Genomic DNA, 17,292 nt, shown 5'->3' with positions numbered 1-17,292 from the left:
ACACTTCACGCCGTACTGTGTTGCCAATGTAACATAGAATACGGGAAGAGAACTTCAAGCTTATAAAACAGAACTGGTGCAGCATAGAATGGTTCTTAATTACCTCACAGCAGTGACAGGCGGATAGCCTGTCACTGCTGTGAGGTAATTAAGAACCATTCTATGCTGCACCAGTTCTGTTTTATAAGCTTGAAGTTCTCTTCCCGTATATCTAAATGTGTCATCATACATTTCAGTGATATTGTCTAACAAATTTGCGAGCGCCGATATGTATTTATAATTTAGCACTCCTCTAGCGGTGCGGGTGAAATCTAACGCGATTAAGAATTGAATCCCGGTGGATTCACTTATCAGATCAGAGGCCGGATGCTCTGTCTTCTCTATCAGGTGTCTTTTAACAACGTGCTCGTAGTGGGTGTGAGTATAAGGAGCTTGGGCACCACGATGTATGTCCTTCATTTTGTCATGTGTTACAGTCATTACTTCAGGCAATACTTTTCCAATATAACACAATCCTTCAGAGTTTGGGGCAAGCCACTTGTACGCCTTTCTCCCGCATATGAAATATGCATCATCGGGGAGAACATATGGGACGGAGAAGGACATAACCATATTACACACCTTCCAGGTGAAATCTCCTAACCCTAATTCTTCCATCTGCTTAATACACGTATCAGGTTGTACGATATGTGCACAGTATCCTGGTGATACTTCTCCAACTCTCGTAATCCTATTTCCTAAGGTGTACCTATACCGGAAAGATTTTCCTCTACTGGCTATGTGGCGTACAAGCTCTGTATCTGTAGGCATTCTATCTGCTCTATGCGAAAAGGTCATGGTGTGGTTACTCCATGACACTTCCCAATTTCCCGGCTTTCTGGGATTGGAGATGTTGAAACATAATAGGGACCTATCCACATGGTATTGGTGGAGCTTCAAACTAGGAGGGCTGGAGATATTAAACCTCCTGTCCACCGGTCTCCCACCATTTAACTCAAGTACCTCCCCTATCGTTAAAGGAAATGGTACTAGCCCTGATTTGCTATGACCTTGAGGTACTTGAGAGCATACCCAACAATCTGTTTTGTTTAACACATTACCCACTAAGGAGTGATAGTCACTCAATGGATGCCGGTCCATATGGATATTAAAACTGGATTGGCATTTCTTAATGCACCCATCTTCAATGACATTGTTACAGAGCCTACAGATACAGTTTTCTTCAGCTAACAATCCGTCACAATTTCTTCTATGGTCAATGCTATCGGATCGTTTTCTGATACTCGCCTTTGCTTGTTGGTTAGGTTGATCCTGGAAAACTACGCCTCCATCTTTATCATCAGAACCCATTCCAGAACCTCTATCGACCTCCATGGTACTCTCGCCGGAACAGACTGCTCTGGTCAACATCATGGTCAACAGGAAAATCCGGATCACAGTCTCTTGGGGCAAGTCCATCTTATAGGAGGAAATGGAGAAGAATGAGAAGGAGGAAAAAGAAATTTGAGGGAGAGGGGATGGGAAGTGGAGGAAAATAATAAAAGGGAGTGGGGAGTCGACAACAGCTCTCGGTCTTCAAGGCTCAGGTGCCGCCTCAGTCCTCCTGGAACAGACACTCCAGTGATACAACCTCTACCGTCTGTTTCTTATCACGGGACTTCTCTGGATCAGCAACCTTCTTGCAGTGGGATGAATGGACCCAAGTCTCTCTCTCAGCAACCTTCAATGCCGTAGTGCTAGTCAATAAGACCTGGTATGGTCCTTCCCATCTGTCAATAAGGCAACCTGAGCGTAGAAAATTCCGTATCATTACATAATCCCCAGGTTCAATGTCATGACAATTACTATCTGGTAAATCAGGAATCACTAACTTCAGATTATCATTTTGATTCCTCAACTGTTTACTCATGTTAATCAAGTACTTTACAGTTACTTCATTGTTACATTTCAAATCATCCTGAGGGTTAATCATGGCATGCGGTTGTCGACCAAACAAGATTTCAAAGGGAGACAGATTAAGAGGGGACCTGGGAGTGGTTCTGATACTGTACAATACAATGGGTAAAGCTTCTGGCCATGTCAATCCTGTCTCTGCCATCACTTTACTCAATTTATTTTTAATAGTGCTGTTCACTCTTTCGACCTTCGCACTCGCCTGTGGACGGTACGGAGTGTGCAGCTTGCTATCAATTCCCATCAACTTACACATTCCTTGAAAGACATCACCTGTAAAATGGGTACCCCTATCACTTTCGATTATTCTAGGGATACCATATCTACATACAAATTCCTGCACAATTTTCTTAGCAGTAAACATAGCGGTATTTGTTGTCGCTGGAAATGCTTCGACCCAATTTGAGAAAACATCTATACAAACAAGTACATATTTCAAATTCCGACAAGGGGGTAATTGTATAAAGTCAATTTGTATTACCTGGAAAGGGCCGCCGGCAGGTGGGATATGGGATGGTTCTGTAGGTATTGCCTTTCCAATATTCTTTCTCAAACAGGTAAGGCATGACATTGCTCTTTTACTCGCATGAGAGGAGAATCCTGGGGCGCACCAGTATGCTCTTACCAATTTGCACATTCCTTCCTTGCCTAGATGAGTCAGCCCGTGAGCTGCTTCAGCCAGACATGGAAGATATGCTCTGGGGGCCACTGGTTTACCATGTCCATCCGTCCAGAGTCCTGAGGACTCCTGGCCACATCCCTTTGCCTTCCAGACTGCCCTTTCCTGTGTGGAACACAAATTTTGCATTTCACACAACTTCTGTGTGTTAATGGTATTAAATACCATTAATTGTGTGGTGTCTGTCTGTATGGGGGTAGCAGCTGCTAACTTAGCAGCTTCGTCTGCTCGGCTGTTACCAAGTGATACCGGGTCTTGGCTATATGTGTGTGCTTTACATTTGATAACAGCCACTCTGTCGGGTTCCTGTATCGCTGTTAGAAGCCTTTTTATGTGAGCTGCATGCGCTACCGGTGTACCAGCAGCCGTCATGAAATTTCTGAGGCGCCATAGGGCTCCGAAATCATGGACTACCCCGAATGCGTATCTAGAATCGGTGTAGATATTGGCTGACTTACCCTTAGCCAATTCACATGCTCTGGTTAGGGCGACCAGTTCAGCAACCTGGGCTGAGTGAGGTGGGCCTAGCGGTTCCGCTTCTATGGTGTCTTGGTCATCTACGACTGCGTATCCAGTACACAAGTCTCCCGAGTCTGACTGTCTATGACAACTACCGTCCGTGTAGAACGTGAGTTCTGCATCTTCCAGTGGGTTGTCACTGATGTCAGGCCTTGCGGTAAAATTTTGGGTCAAATATTCCATACAATCATGTGTATCTTCCTTTGTATTAAATCCTCCTTCCCCATCACTCTCACCTTCCACCCTTTGTGCCTGACCAGGCACACCTGGGAGATACGTTGCAGGATTTAATGCACTGCATCTCCTTATGGTGATGTTTACGGGGGCCATTAGTGCCAATTCCCATCTTGTAAATCTCGCTGATGAGACGTGTCTGGTTTGGGCAGAATTCAATAAGGCTGATACTGCATGTGGCGTATGGATTGTGAGGTTGTGGCCTAGCACGACGTCTTCGCTTTTTGTCACTAGCAATGCTATTGCAGCAACGCTTCGCAAGCATGTGGGGAGGGATCGCGCTACCGTGTCTAGCTGAGCGCTGTAGTATGCAACTGGCCTACTGGCATCACCGTGTTTTTGGGTTAGTACACCTGCCGCACAACCAGCACTTTCTGTTCCGTATAGTTCAAAGGGTTTCCCATAGTCTGGCATACCTAGTGCTGGTGCCTGCGTTAGGCACTGTTTGAGTCTCTCAAATGCTGTTTCGGACTCGTCTGTATGCGAAATCCTATCAGGTTTGTTTGAGGAGACCATTTCCTGCAAAGGTAACGCCAAAATGGAAAACCCTGGGATCCAATTACGGCAATACCCACACATTCCTAAAAACGTTCTGATCTGTTGCTGGGTTTGTGGCAGAGTCATGTCTCTAATTGCTTGGATTCTATCAGCGGTCAGGTGTCTCAGTCCTTGTGTTAGACAGTGTCCCAAATATTTTACCTTAGTTTGGCATAATTGTAACTTGTCTTTGGACACCTTGTGTCCGGTGTCTGAAAGATGAAACAGGAGCTGTTTCGTATCCTTCAGAGATGCTTCCAGTGAATCTGAACACAGTAATAAATCGTCCACATTCTGTATCAATACTGATCCACTGTCTGGTTGCAAAGACTGTAAACAATCATGCAAAGCCTGAGAAAATATACTTGGACTATCTATGAAACCTTGGGGTAATCGAGTCCACGTGTATTGGACTCCTCTGTATGTGAATGCAAACAAATATTGGCTGTCAGGGTGCAGAGGTACCGAAAAGAAAGCGGAGCAGAGGTCAATAACAGTGAAAAATTTGGCAGTGGGAGGGATTTGCATTAGGATGACAGCTGGATTTGGCACTACGGGGAACTGACTCTCAACTATTTTGTTAATCCCCCTTAGATCCTGCACTAGTCTGTAACCCCTCCCCCCACTCTTTTTCACAGGGAAGATGGGACTATTAGCAGTGCTGGACGTTCTTACCAGAATGCCCTGTTGTAGCAAGCGCTCTATTACTGGGTAAACTCCTAACTCCACCTCTGGCTTCAGAGGGTACTGTGGGATTTTTGGAGCTATCCTACCATCTTTTACTTGTACAACTACTGGAGCTACGTTTGCCATTAATCCAGTGTCTTGTCCGTCTTTTGTCCAAAGTGACTCTGGTATCTGAGATGTCATCTCTTCTATTTGGGATGGATTCCTATTTGTCATAATGGTATGTGACATTAATTTTGATGGGGAGTCTAACATGTCTCGCACTTCCTGAGCGTGTTTCTCAGGTATGTCCAAGAATACACCTTCAGGAGTACAATAAATGACGCACCCCATTTTACACAGTAAGTCTCTTCCCAGGAGATTGGTTGGTGCCGATGCAGCCAGCAAAAAGGAATGCTTGGTATGCAAAGGCCCTATTGTAATCTCGGCTGGTTTGCTAACAGGGTAGTGCTGGACTACTCCTGTTACTCCCATGGCTGGAATTGTCCTACCAGTGGTTCTCATGCCCACTGTCGAATTTATCACTGACCTGTGTCTACAAGAAAGTTTAAAGTTTTACCAGCTACATTAATTGCGATCTCGGGTTCACTTCCAAGATTGGCAATTAATTTTACTGGCTGCAGATTACAGGTATGGCCACACCCCTATTGGGTATGGTGACCTCCCTGAATCCCGCTGGCAGCAACTACTTGTGAGGGAGATAGTTGGGAACTACCAGAGGCATGCCAGTCTCTGTTTGGGGGATATCTTTTTGTTTCCCCTGTATGTGGCTCATAACTCCGTTTCTGCGGACCTTGCTCCCAATGTCGTGTGTCGTGTCGTTGTCTAGGGGTTTGGTATGAGTTTCGTGGATTCTTTACTCTACAATCTCGTGCCATGTGTCCCTGTTTGTGACAAGAATAACAAGTAACCATACTTGACTTACCCACAGGATTTGGTGATACAAACAAAGGCTGCCTTGTGGTCAGAGCCTGTATACTTACTGACATTAATTTGTCACCTTGTTGTTCCCTGTGTCTGGTGATGTTTCTGTCGTGATCAATAGCAGCCTCTCTCAAAGTAGCCACAGACAGACCTCGCCAACATGGTTGCGTGGTCTGTACCCTAGTCTTCAATGACTCTTTTAAACCATCCATCAGTACCGATACTGCTACTTCCCGATGGTTTGTGTCTGTTTTAATGTCCTCTATGCCTGTGTATTTGGCATTTCTAATAATGCTCTGTGAAAATACTCTGCAGCTGTCTCTGACTCCTTCTGTTTAATGGAGAATATCTTATTCCATTTAGCTACTGCTGGGAAATACTCTTTTAACTGCAAGTTTATTCTTTTCACATTATCTTGGTTGTACACATCTGTAAGAGGTACATCATGACCTAGTCCGCAATCAGCTAAAAATTGAGTTGCGTCGACATTTGAGGGTAAACATGCTCTCAGCAATATCTGCCAGTCTTTATTGTTGGGCTCTACAGTGTTACCTAAGTCTCTGATGTATTTTTGACTGGCAACTAAGTCTTTTCTAGGGTCAGGAAATTCAGACACTATGGTCCTTAATTCCATTCGGGAAAATGGAGTGTACATGGCAATGTTCCTAATGGGAGTGGCTCCTGATGCGTCTGTTTTCCCATTTGGCACTGCTATTACTCTAACAGGTGTAATTCTAACAACCTCATTCTGTGTAGATTCTACAGGCTGTGGTGAAATAGTTTCAGCATAATGCATGGTGCCGTACTTACCAGTTGATACGACCTCACCTATCCCTCCGCTAGGGGCCTTTACTAATCTCGTGGGTGGAGCTGTGCCTACTGTGGTCTCTGCTATGGTGGCTGCTAGAGAGAGCGCTGAAATCGTTGCCGATTCGTCCTCTTGATCACACTCCTGAGGAAAGTTCAAAACAGGGTACAACTTGCACGGGTTAATACTTGCATGGGTTAATGGGTTAACATTATCATTAACATTTACACAGTTACTAAGTGATTTTGTGTTACACCTTAGTGCGTCTTTCTCCGCAATCAACTTCTCTCCTGATATGTATGGTGGCGGCGGGGCCGTGGCAATCAGTTTTCTGTTAGAGCCAGATCCCGCCGCCTGAGCCAAACCTCTCTGTATCTCACCTTCCTGTTGCCACAACTGTAAATAATCATAATGCTGGATTCGTCTCTTTGTTGATTTTATGAGACATATCCTCCTCCTTAAATTTTGTAACACTTCTGAGCTGAAGCTCCCTACTCTTGGGAATTTCTCCCCGTCATGTACAGTCATTCTCTCCCATTCATCACATAAAGTTTCTGTGTGACTTCCATATTTCTCACACATTATATACCTGGCCGACCCAATTGGCCGGACCACTGAATCAACCCGAACCGAGGTTGATCGCCCCCTACCTGAACAAGTGGCCCCCATAGTTCGAAAGTGTTGCTTTATTTAGCCAACCCTTTACGCAAAACCAAATGCCAACAATAGGCTGACGGTGGCGGTTTACCGAGTACCCCACTCACTCGCCCACGCCGACCAATACGACCTGATCACACCGATATGGTGCTGGCGTACTCGACCTAGGGCCCCTGCGACCTGAACCTCTATTTACTGGAACCTGCGAGGGTTATCCGAAGAACACTTACTCTTTCCAGTAACTATTGGTTGCTGGATAGTTCCTGAGTGAGCAGCGAACTTCCCTTAAAATAAAAAAAATTACACAAATCACGTTAGAGTGTACAGATAGCGTTTGTGACCCCTTTACTCTAATGGTATTAGGTCAGATTACTAACTACTGCACACACTTACGTGCGGTCCAGTCGTTCAGTACACAAACAACTAAGCTTATGTACGGAAAGACCAATGGAATCGAAACTTACGACTGCGAATTCCTTCAGCCAGAGCTTATATGGCCTATATGGGTGTTGCACCAACCCTTTTCGGTGTTGTGCCTGTGAACTGTATAGCAGACTTCCTTGTCGGCTGTACCTGGACCTCCTGGTCTGTTATGACCTCCTGGTCTTGTTACAGTATGACCTCCTGGTCTGCTATACTCTAATGCTCAAAATTGTATATTTAACCAGAGATGCCTCCCTAGCCACCGTGCACGTCACTTACACGCATGTACCTCACGAGTACTCGACTTTTCTTGTGGTTCAACCTTTAAAAATTGTAAAAACACTCACTCATCACATGTACACTTTTGTTTCTATTTCTATTTCTGCGCAGAAATTTTTCTTCAGATCAGGTGTGTTACCAATTAGGAGCAGGATCTGTTAACTAAATTTCGGACACCCAAAAATAGACTTGCGTTATTTCTCGCCTCGCGTTATTTATCGCTTTGCGTTAAAAATCAACTTATCGTGACTTGAGCTACGTGGGCGTAACCGGACGCTCCGTTGCGTAACGTACGCTGCGTGCGTCGGCCTTTGGATTGCGTACGCAAGTCTTTGTTAGAGACACGTATACGCAAAGCAAAGATCCACCGTAACACAATTTATACTTTTATCAATGTAGATGATCCTTGATCATCTACCACACAAACACACTGACTTCGCCTTATCTCCCAGGCGAAACTGTGTGTTTGTCTATCTTTTAACTATATTACCTTTACTCTTAAACTATGAAATAACGGCAACTCTCTTTTTAGCACTTCTATTAACTATAAAAACTGGCAGACAGGAGAGTGATATACGAAAATGAAAAAGAAAAAGAAATGCAGATATATATATGTGTGCGTGCGTGCGTGTGTACGCAAGACAGAAAAATAAACAGTTTTAAAAGACACTAGCGTTTTGTTCTTACCTCCGGTTCCCGGATTCCTTCAGCACTCTTTACCTAAGTGAAGCAGACGCTTATCCTGTCAGCACTACGAGGGATACAACCTCCCGCCCTTTGCTGAGGGATAATGTCTGCTGATCTACCTAGTGCAGATATGTGAAGGACGGGCGAGCCGCCAATTGATAAAGCTGAATATTTATCGTATATAAAACACTTTAAGAGGTCTAAGAACACTATACGCTATCTACGTAAGAAGTACCGTAAGGGTACGCAAGTTGTGTAGCGATCGCTCAACCGTAGTCGAGACGCTCAAGCGTCACGTTCGCTTACGGCCCAGTGATCACAGGCAGGCACGCTATTGGCTGCCGACTAACGTAATGATTCGCTATAGCGTAGCGTACGCTCGGGACCACGAGGAGATCACCAGCGGTGCAGACGCTTACAACGTTTAAACCTTTATCTCTATACCTTTAACGATGAGATACACAGTATACCTTAGTGTAGAGACAGAGTGTAAGTGCAACCTGGTGTAACCTGATTAACTACAAAGCTGCTTGAGCGTCACCGGCGCTCAGAGAATACTTAACACTATAAAGAATACACAGATACCTGGGCTTAGGGTCCGAAACCTATTATATGTATTATGACTATTATACTTGCAAAAAGAATCACAGTACAAAGCATACACTACAATATAACATAAACCAACTAACCAGATAAACTACACAGGAAATACAATACAATACAATTAAAGGAAAATACGAGAGAAAGAGTAGAGAGAGAGAGATAGAGAGAGAGAGAGATGGCTCACAGTAAGACAATATGATTACGGAGAAAACTTACGCACTAGGGGAACGATCGCATGCGCCTCGATATCCAGCTCCCGATTATCAGCAATGAGAACCGTTGAAGAGAGAGAGAACTGGATACGGTCGGCCTGCCTATTTATGCCCCACACACAATACAATTCAATGGTCCCTACAATCTCATTGTTCATTGGACACAGGAATTCGGCTTCGCATTATAACAAAAGGTCATAGGTTGATTCATACAGGTGGGCTGTGACTATTTCCAACTGCTCAGGTGGGAGGGAAACTGGGTTTCCCGCCGCATGGGTAATAAAGTGCAAATAAAGTAAATGTTCATAAACTTCTTATGTCCATAACTATTCGCACGAGCGATTGATCTGCTTCAAACCAACACCGGAATATTTCTAATTAAATATTCTTCCGATGGATACTAAACACCACTGTATTACTCCTGTCTGACCCTTCGTATCAAACAAAGAGGGATTCCTCTGTTCATAAACATTCTATATTAACCAAACTTTCAGAATCTATCAAAGGGACCATGATCTACAAAATACATTATTAGTGAAAATATGTTACGATTGAGTCGCACGCTACAACCACATAAACTCTACCGTAAATACGCATACCATGCGCCTGCGGGTGCCCGCGACTGTGAGTATGCGCACGTACGGGAGAGCGTACGCATGCGCAGCACGGACCTGGGTGAGGTGCAAATATGGTAGTGTGCATAGAGATATTTTTCTGACTTTGACAGACCCTTCGCAGCTCTAGCCCAACTCCTACTTACCTGCCAGGTGAGATACTATGATCATGTAGGTGCTTCTCCCAGGGCAAGGCTCACCCATTGCACTCTGGGTGTGCTGCCCCTGTGATTTCCTTCAAATGTGGGAAACTTGACTGCATAATTTGTGTTTCCCCTGGTCAGCTCTCGTCAGATCTCTTTGTCTCAGGTCTCTCTCCAGCCTAGTTTGCTGTCTGTTTCAACTTCTCTTTTCTTGAGCCGCTCCCTTCTATGCCCTTGCGCACTATCTTGACTTCTCCCATCTGCTTACTTTGTGCCTTCCAACGCACAATGCGAACTACAGGTAGTGCTGCAGGGCCCACACCCTTTTACTTGCCTTACAGAGCAGCTCTGGAGCTATTACAGTGCCCAGCTGCTGCAAGTAATCAGCTTGAATGCTTCAGGGGCTGGGGCATAGCCAACATGAGCCCCACACCGAAGTAGGGTGGAGGTGTTTAATGCGAACTAGGGGTCATCCAAGCGCCGCAAAAGGCCGCCATGCCCTGCACGCCCCTTTTCTCTTTTCATATGCAGACGAGGGTTGAAGCCAACTTTGACCCACTGCTTGGATGACATCACCATATGCAAATCCATCTGCTGCAGGCCTTCCCCCAGGAATGCTTGTACTAGTTGTTGCATTTGGTTTGTTGTTTGGGGGTGCTTCAGTATTAGGCAGCCTTCTGCCCTCCCATGTTCATCTGAAAATATGTGTTCTCCCTGCAGTTGTTGTCCCCAGATGAGAGTTCCCTTGTGCTGCCTCAGTTGAATCTCCTTTACTTGACAGAGATGTGCCTGAGCAGCGGCCCTCCCCAGCCCTATCCCAAATCATACTTATTTTGCATAGGAGATATCATGGTCATGAAGATTGTTCTCCCAGGGTGAGGTTCAATCATTGCATTCTGGGTATGATGACCCCTGTGATTTCCCCAAATGTGGGAAACTCGACTGCATTATTTGTGGTAGTGGGGGACTGTGTTTGTGCTTTCCTCTGGTCAGCTCTGGTAAAAGTCAGATTTCTTTGTCTCAGATCTTCCTCTAGCCTTGTTCTTCTTTCGAGAGTTCCCTTGTGCTGCCTCAGTTGGATCTCCTTCACTTGACAGGGGGGTGCCCGAGCAGCGACCCTCCCCAGCTCTAGCCCAACTCCTACTTACCTGCCAGGTGAGATACGATGATCATGTAGGTGCTTCTCCCAGGGCAAGCCTCACCCATTGCACTCTGGGTGTGCTGCCCCTTTGATTTCCCCAAATGTGGGAAACTTGACTGCATAATTTGTGTTTCCCCTGGTCGGCTCTCATATAATTCAGATCTCTTTGTCTCAGGTCTCTCTTCAGCCTAGTTTGCTGTCTGTTTCCACTTCTCTTTTCTTGAGCCGCTCCCTTCTATGCCCTTGCGCACTATCCTGACTTCTCCCATCTGCTTACTTTGTGCCTTCCAACGCACAATGCGAACTACAGGTAGTGCTGCAGGGCCCACACCCTTTTACTTGCCTTACAGAGCAGCTCTGGAGCTGTTACAGTGCCCAGCTGCTGCAAGAAATCAGCTTGAATGCTTCAGGGGCTGGGGCATAGCCAACATGAGCCCCACACCGAAGGAGGGTGGAGGTGTTTAATGCGAACTAGGGGTCATCCAAGCGCCGCAAAAGGCCGCCATGCCCTGCACGCCCCTTTTCTCTTTTCATATGCAGACGAGGGTTGAAGCCAACTTTGACCCACTGCTTGGATGGCATTACCATATGCAAATCAATCTGCTGCAGGCCTTCCCCCAGGAATGCTTGCACTAGTTGTTGCATTTGGTTTGTTGTTTGGGGGTGCTTCAGTATTAGGCAGCCTTCTGCCCTCCCATGTTCATCTGAAAATATGTGTTCTCCCTGCAGTTGTTGTCCCCAGATGAGAGTTCCCTTGTGCTGCCTCAGTTGAATCTCCTTTACTTGACAGAGATGTGCCTGAGCAGCGGCCCTCCCCAGCCCTATCCCAAATCATACTTATTTTGCATAGGAGATACCATGGTCATGAAGATTGTTCTCCCAGGGTGAGGTTCATTCATTGCATTCTGGGTATGCTGACCCCTGTGATTTCCCCAAATGTGGGAAACTCGACTGCATTATTTGTGGTAGTGGGGGACTGTGTTTGTGCTTTCCTCTGGTCAGCTCTGGTAAAAGTCAGATTTCTTTGTCTCAGATCTTCCTCTAGCCTTGTTCTTCTTTCGAGAGTTCCCTTGTGCTGCCTCAGTTGGATCTCCTTCACTTGACAGGGGGGTGCACGAGCAGCGACCCTCCCCAGCTCTAGCCCAACTCCTATTTACCTGCCAGGTGAGATACTATGATCAGGAAGGTGCTTCTCCCAGGGCAAGGCTCACCCATTGCACTCTGGGTGTGCTGCTCCTGCGATTTCCCCAAATGTGGGACACTTGACTGCATAATTTGTGTTTCCTCTGGTCGGCTCTCATATAATTCAGATCTCTTTGTCTCAGGTCTTTCTCCAGCCTAGTTTGCTGTCTGTTTCCACTTCTCTTTTCTTGAGCCGCTCCCTTCTATGCCCTTGCGCACTATCCTGACCTCTCCCGTCTGCTTACTTTGTGCCTTCCAACGCACAATGCATACTACAGGTAGTGCTGCAGGGCCCACACCCTTTTACATGCTTTACAGAGCAACTCTGGAGCTGTTACAGTGCCCAGCTGCTGCAAGAAATCATCTTGAATGCTTCAGGGGCTGGGGCATAGCCAACATGAGCCCCACACCGAAGGAGGGTTCATCCAAGCGCCACAAAAGGACGCCATGCCCTGCACATCCCTTTTTTCTTTTCATATGCAGACGAGGGTTGAAGCCAACTTTGACCCACTGCTTGGATGACATCATATGCAAATCCATCTGCTGCAGGCCTTCCCCCAGGAATGCTTGCACTAGTTGTTGCATTTGGTTTGTTGTTTGGGGGTGCTTCAGTATTAGGCAGCCTTCTGCCCTCCCATGTTCATCTGAAAATATGTGTTCTCCCTGCAGTTGTTGTCCCCAGATGAGAGTTCCCTTGTGCTGCCTCAGTTGAATCTCCTTTACTTGACAGAGATGTGCCTGAGCAGCGGCCCTCCCCAGCCCTATCCCAAATCATACTTATTTTGCATAGGAGATACCATGGTCATGAAGATTGTTCTCCCAGGGTGAGGTTCATTCATTGCATTCTGGGTATGCTGACCCCTGTGATTTCCCCAAATGTGGGAAACTCGACTGCATTATTTGTGGTAGAGGGGGACTGTGTTTGTGCTTTCCTCTGGTCAGCTCTGGTAAAAGTCAGATTTCTTTGTCTCAGATCTTCCTCTTGCCTTGTTCCTCTTTCGAGAGTTCCCTTGTGCTGCCTCAGTTGGATCTCCTTCACTTGACTTTTTAAAGTTTTTCTAGGAAACGTTCTAGATGAATGCTTATTAGCCTTTGTCAGTATGTACTTTTTGCAAAGTGTCTCTGTGGCGCAATTGGTTAGTGTGTACGGCTATTAACCAAAAGGTTGGTGGTTAAATCCTACCCAGGGACGTAATTGACCTTGTGATCAGATTTTGGTGATATTTAAGTAGACAAGTCAAAATTTCAAACCCCCTCTTATTGTGTAGGGTACCTAGCCTTCTCTGATGTAATCAGAGTTAGATTTGATTCAGTGATTTTATAAAAACAGCTAGGAAGCACAATTTAGCAGTGGGTTGCAGAGAAAAAGAAATATGCTGGCAAAAAAATCCAATTGAGTGATTAAACAGCTCTTCATTTCTGGCTTTATTTTTATGCTAACAAATTTGTTCTCTGAAAAGTGTCCACAAAGCCAAGTCTCTGATTAACACCTTTGTAGGGATGGTTTTTCACATATTACTAAATTAAACTTGCTTCATTGTAAAGGCAGCAAGATGCATCCTCATTTCAATGTCTACTGAAATAATACAAGTTGACACCAGGAAACATTAACGCCACTGCATCCTTGCTGCTTTCTCATGTGGAAGTCTGTTTAATGTGAAAACAAGGTGATATCTAATTAGCACACAAGTAAGGAATTAAGAAAATCTTTATTTAAGGGTGAAGATGTTTCTCACAAAATCGTTGCCCCAATGCATCATTGAAATTCAAGCTGGAAAGATGATTTTAATATATCACTTGTACATTTTGTATTGCTCTTCTGGTGACAATGTAGTTTGTTTTTGTCAATTACCATTTTAATAATAGGGTAAAGAAAATTAAGTGGATTTTTGAAAGAAAACAATACTGTCAATATACTATTAAAACAAATTAAAATGGTAAAAGAAATTGTACTTTAAGTAAAAATAAAAGAGGCAAAATATCAATCCCAGTTTTGGATTACTTTAATTAACAAAAAAAAAATGCATATAGCAGAGGATAGTTTCAATCTGCCTACCTCTGGGTTATGGGCCCAGCATGCTTCCATTGCTGTACTCTGCTGCACATGTAAGTGCAAGAGATCCTGAAGCACTCACTCATCATGGGAAAGTACCAATGTGTTTCTTCGTTGGTTGATGGAAGAAACATCTTACAAAAACTCTCCAGATTATTGACTTTTTAAAGTTTTTCTAGGAAACGTTTTAGATGAATGCTTATTAGCCTTTGTCAGTATTTACTTCTGCAAAGTGTCTCTGTGGCGCAATCAGTTAGTGTGTACGGCTACTAACCAAAAGGTTGGTGGTTCAATCACACCCAGGGACGTAATTGACTTTGTGATCAGATTTTGGTGATCTTTAAGTAGACAAGTCAAAATTTCAAACCCCCTGTTATGGTGTAGGGTACCTGGCCTTCTCTGATGTAATCAGAGTTAGATTTGATTCAGTGATTTTATAAAAACAGCTAGGAAGCACAATTTAGCAGTGGGTTGCAGAGAAAAAGAAATATGCTGGCAAAAAAATCCAATTGAGTGATTAAACAGCTCTTCATTTTCTGGCTTTATTTTTATGCTAACAAATTTGTTCTCTGAAAAGTGTCCACAAAGCCAAGTCTCTGATTAACACCTTTGTAGGGATGGTTTTTCACCTATTACTAAATTAAACTTGCTTCATTGGAAAGGTAGCAAGATGCATCCTCATTTCAATGTCTACTGAAATAATACAGGTTGACACCAGGAAACATTAACGCCACTGCATCCTTGCTGCTTTCTCATGTGGAAGTCTGTTTAATGTGAAAACAAGGTGATATCTAATTAGCACACAGGTAAGGAATTAAGAAAATCTTTATTTAAGGGTGAAGATGTTTCTCACAAAATCGTTGCCCCAATGCATCATTGAAATTCAAGCTGGAAAGATGATTTTAATATATCACTTGTACATTTTGTATTGCTCTTCTGGTGACAATGTAGTTTGTTTTTGTCAATTACCATTTTAATAATAGGGTAAAGAAAATTAAGTGGATTTTTGAAAGAAAACAATACTGTCAATATACTATTAAAACAAATTAAAATGGTAAAAGTTATTGTACTTTAAGTAAAAATAAAAGAGCAAAAATATCAATCCCAGTTTTGGATTACTTTAATTAACAAAAAAAAATGCATATAGCAAAGGATAGTTTCAATCTGCCTACCTCTGGGTTATGGGCCCAGCATGCTTCCATTGCAGTACTCTGCTGCACATGTAAGTGCAAGAGATCCTGAAGCACTCACTCATCATGGGAAAGTACCAATGTGTTTATTCGTTGGTTGATGGAAGAAACATCTTACAAAAACTCTCCAGATTATTGACTTTTTAAAGTTTTTCTAGGAAACGTTTTAGATGAATGCTTATTAGCCTTTGTCAGTATTTACTTCTGCAAAGTGTCTCTGTGGCGCAATCAGTTAGTGTGTACAGCTACTAACCAAAAGGTTGGTGGTTCAATCACACCCAGGGATGTAATTGACCTTGTGATCAGATTTTGGTGATCTTTAAGTAGACAAGTCAAAATTTCAAACCCCCTCTTATTGTGTAGGGTACCTGGCCTTCTCTGATGTAATCAGAGTTAGATTTGATTCAGTGATTTTATAAAAAACAGCTAGGAAGCACAATTTAGCAGTGGGTTGCAGAGAAAAAGAAATATGCTGGCAAAAAAATCCAATTGAGTGATTAAACAGCTCTTCATTTTCTGGCTTTATTTTTATGCTAACAAATTTGTTCTCTGAAAAGTGTCCACAAAGCCAAGTCTCTGATTAACACCTTTGTAGGGATGGTTTTTCACCTATTACTAAATTAAACTTGCTTCATTGGAAAGGCAGCAAGATGCATCCTCATTTCAATGTCTACTGAAATAATACAAGTTGACACCAGGAAACATTAACGCCACTGCACCCTTGCTGCTTTCTCATGTGGAAGTCTGTTTAATGTGAAAACAAGGTGATATCTAATTAGCACACAGGTAAGGAATTAAGAAAATCTTTATTTAAGGGTGAAGATGTTTCTCACAAAATCGTTGCCCCAATGCATCATTGAAATTCAAGCTGGAAAGATGATTTTAATATATCACTTGTACATTTTGTATTGCTCTTCTGGTGACAATGTAGTTTGTTTTTGTCAATTACCATTTTAATAATAGGGTAAAGAAAATTAAGTGGATTTTTGAAAGAAAACAATACTGTCAATATACTATTAAAACAAATTAAAATGGTAAAAGTTATTGTACTTTAAGTAAAAATAAAAGAGCAAAAATATCAATCCCAGTTTTGGATTACTTTAATTAACAAAAAAAATGCATATAGCAAAGGATAGTTTCAATCTGCCTATCTCTGGGTTATGGGCCCAGCATGCTTCCATTGCAGTACTCTGCTGCACATGTAAGTGCAAGAGATCCTGAAGCACTCACTCATCATGGGAAAGTACCAATGTGTTTCTTCATTGGTTGATGGAAGAAACATCTTACAAAAACTCTCCAGATTATTGACTTTTTAAAGTTTTTCTAGGAAACGTTCTTGATGAATGCTTATTAGCCTTTGTCAGTATGCACTTTTTGCAAAGTGTCTCTGTGGTGCAATTGGTTAGTGTGTAAGGCTATTAACCAAAAGGTTGGTGGTTCAAACCCACCCAGGAACGTAATTGACCTTGTGATCAGATTTTGGTGATATTTAAGTAGACAAGTCAAAATTTCAAACCCCCTCTTATTGTGTAGGGTACCTGGCCTTCTCTGATGTAATCAGAGTTAGATTTGATTCAGTGATTTTATAAAAAACAGCTAGGAAGCACAATTTAGCAGTGGGTTGCAGAGAAAAAAAATATGCTGGCAAAAAAAATCCAATTGAGTGATTAAACAGCTCTTCATTTTCTGGCTTTATTTTTATGCTAACAAATTTGTTCTCTGAAAAGTGTCCACAAAGCCAAGTCTCTGATTAACACCTTTGTAGGG

At 43.4% G+C, this 17,292-nt stretch overlaps 5 non-coding genes and 1 pseudogene across 5 annotated transcripts; all 6 read left to right on the top strand.

Moving 5' to 3' along the window:
• The first annotated feature begins 9,954 nt into the window (after nucleotides 1-9,954).
• Nucleotides 9,955-10,112, top strand: LOC135003186 (U1 spliceosomal RNA). Its single transcript, XR_010204250.1, has one exon. It is a non-coding gene; the product is annotated as a U1 spliceosomal RNA (small nuclear RNA).
• A 671-nt stretch (nucleotides 10,113-10,783) lies between these two features.
• LOC135003181 (U1 spliceosomal RNA) lies at nucleotides 10,784-10,947 on the top strand. The gene has a single exon (XR_010204247.1). It is a non-coding gene; the product is annotated as a U1 spliceosomal RNA (small nuclear RNA).
• A 152-nt stretch (nucleotides 10,948-11,099) lies between these two features.
• Nucleotides 11,100-11,241, top strand: LOC135003188 (U1 spliceosomal RNA; annotated as a pseudogene).
• Nucleotides 11,242-11,933: 692 nt separating this feature from the next.
• On the top strand, nucleotides 11,934-12,097 carry LOC135003175 (U1 spliceosomal RNA). The gene has a single exon (XR_010204242.1). It is a non-coding gene; the product is annotated as a U1 spliceosomal RNA (small nuclear RNA).
• A 152-nt stretch (nucleotides 12,098-12,249) lies between these two features.
• LOC135003184 (U1 spliceosomal RNA) lies at nucleotides 12,250-12,412 on the top strand. Its single transcript, XR_010204249.1, has one exon. It is a non-coding gene; the product is annotated as a U1 spliceosomal RNA (small nuclear RNA).
• Nucleotides 12,413-13,055: 643 nt separating this feature from the next.
• LOC135003178 (U1 spliceosomal RNA) lies at nucleotides 13,056-13,219 on the top strand. Its single transcript, XR_010204244.1, has one exon. It is a non-coding gene; the product is annotated as a U1 spliceosomal RNA (small nuclear RNA).
• The last annotated feature ends 4,073 nt before the right edge of the window (nucleotides 13,220-17,292 follow it).

This window comes from Pseudophryne corroboree, unplaced genomic scaffold (assembly GCF_028390025.1).
Source record: "Pseudophryne corroboree isolate aPseCor3 unplaced genomic scaffold, aPseCor3.hap2 scaffold_184, whole genome shotgun sequence".
Classification (NCBI taxonomy): Eukaryota; Metazoa; Chordata; class Amphibia; order Anura; family Myobatrachidae; genus Pseudophryne; species Pseudophryne corroboree.
This window is presented reverse-complemented; position numbering and strand designations above follow the sequence as displayed.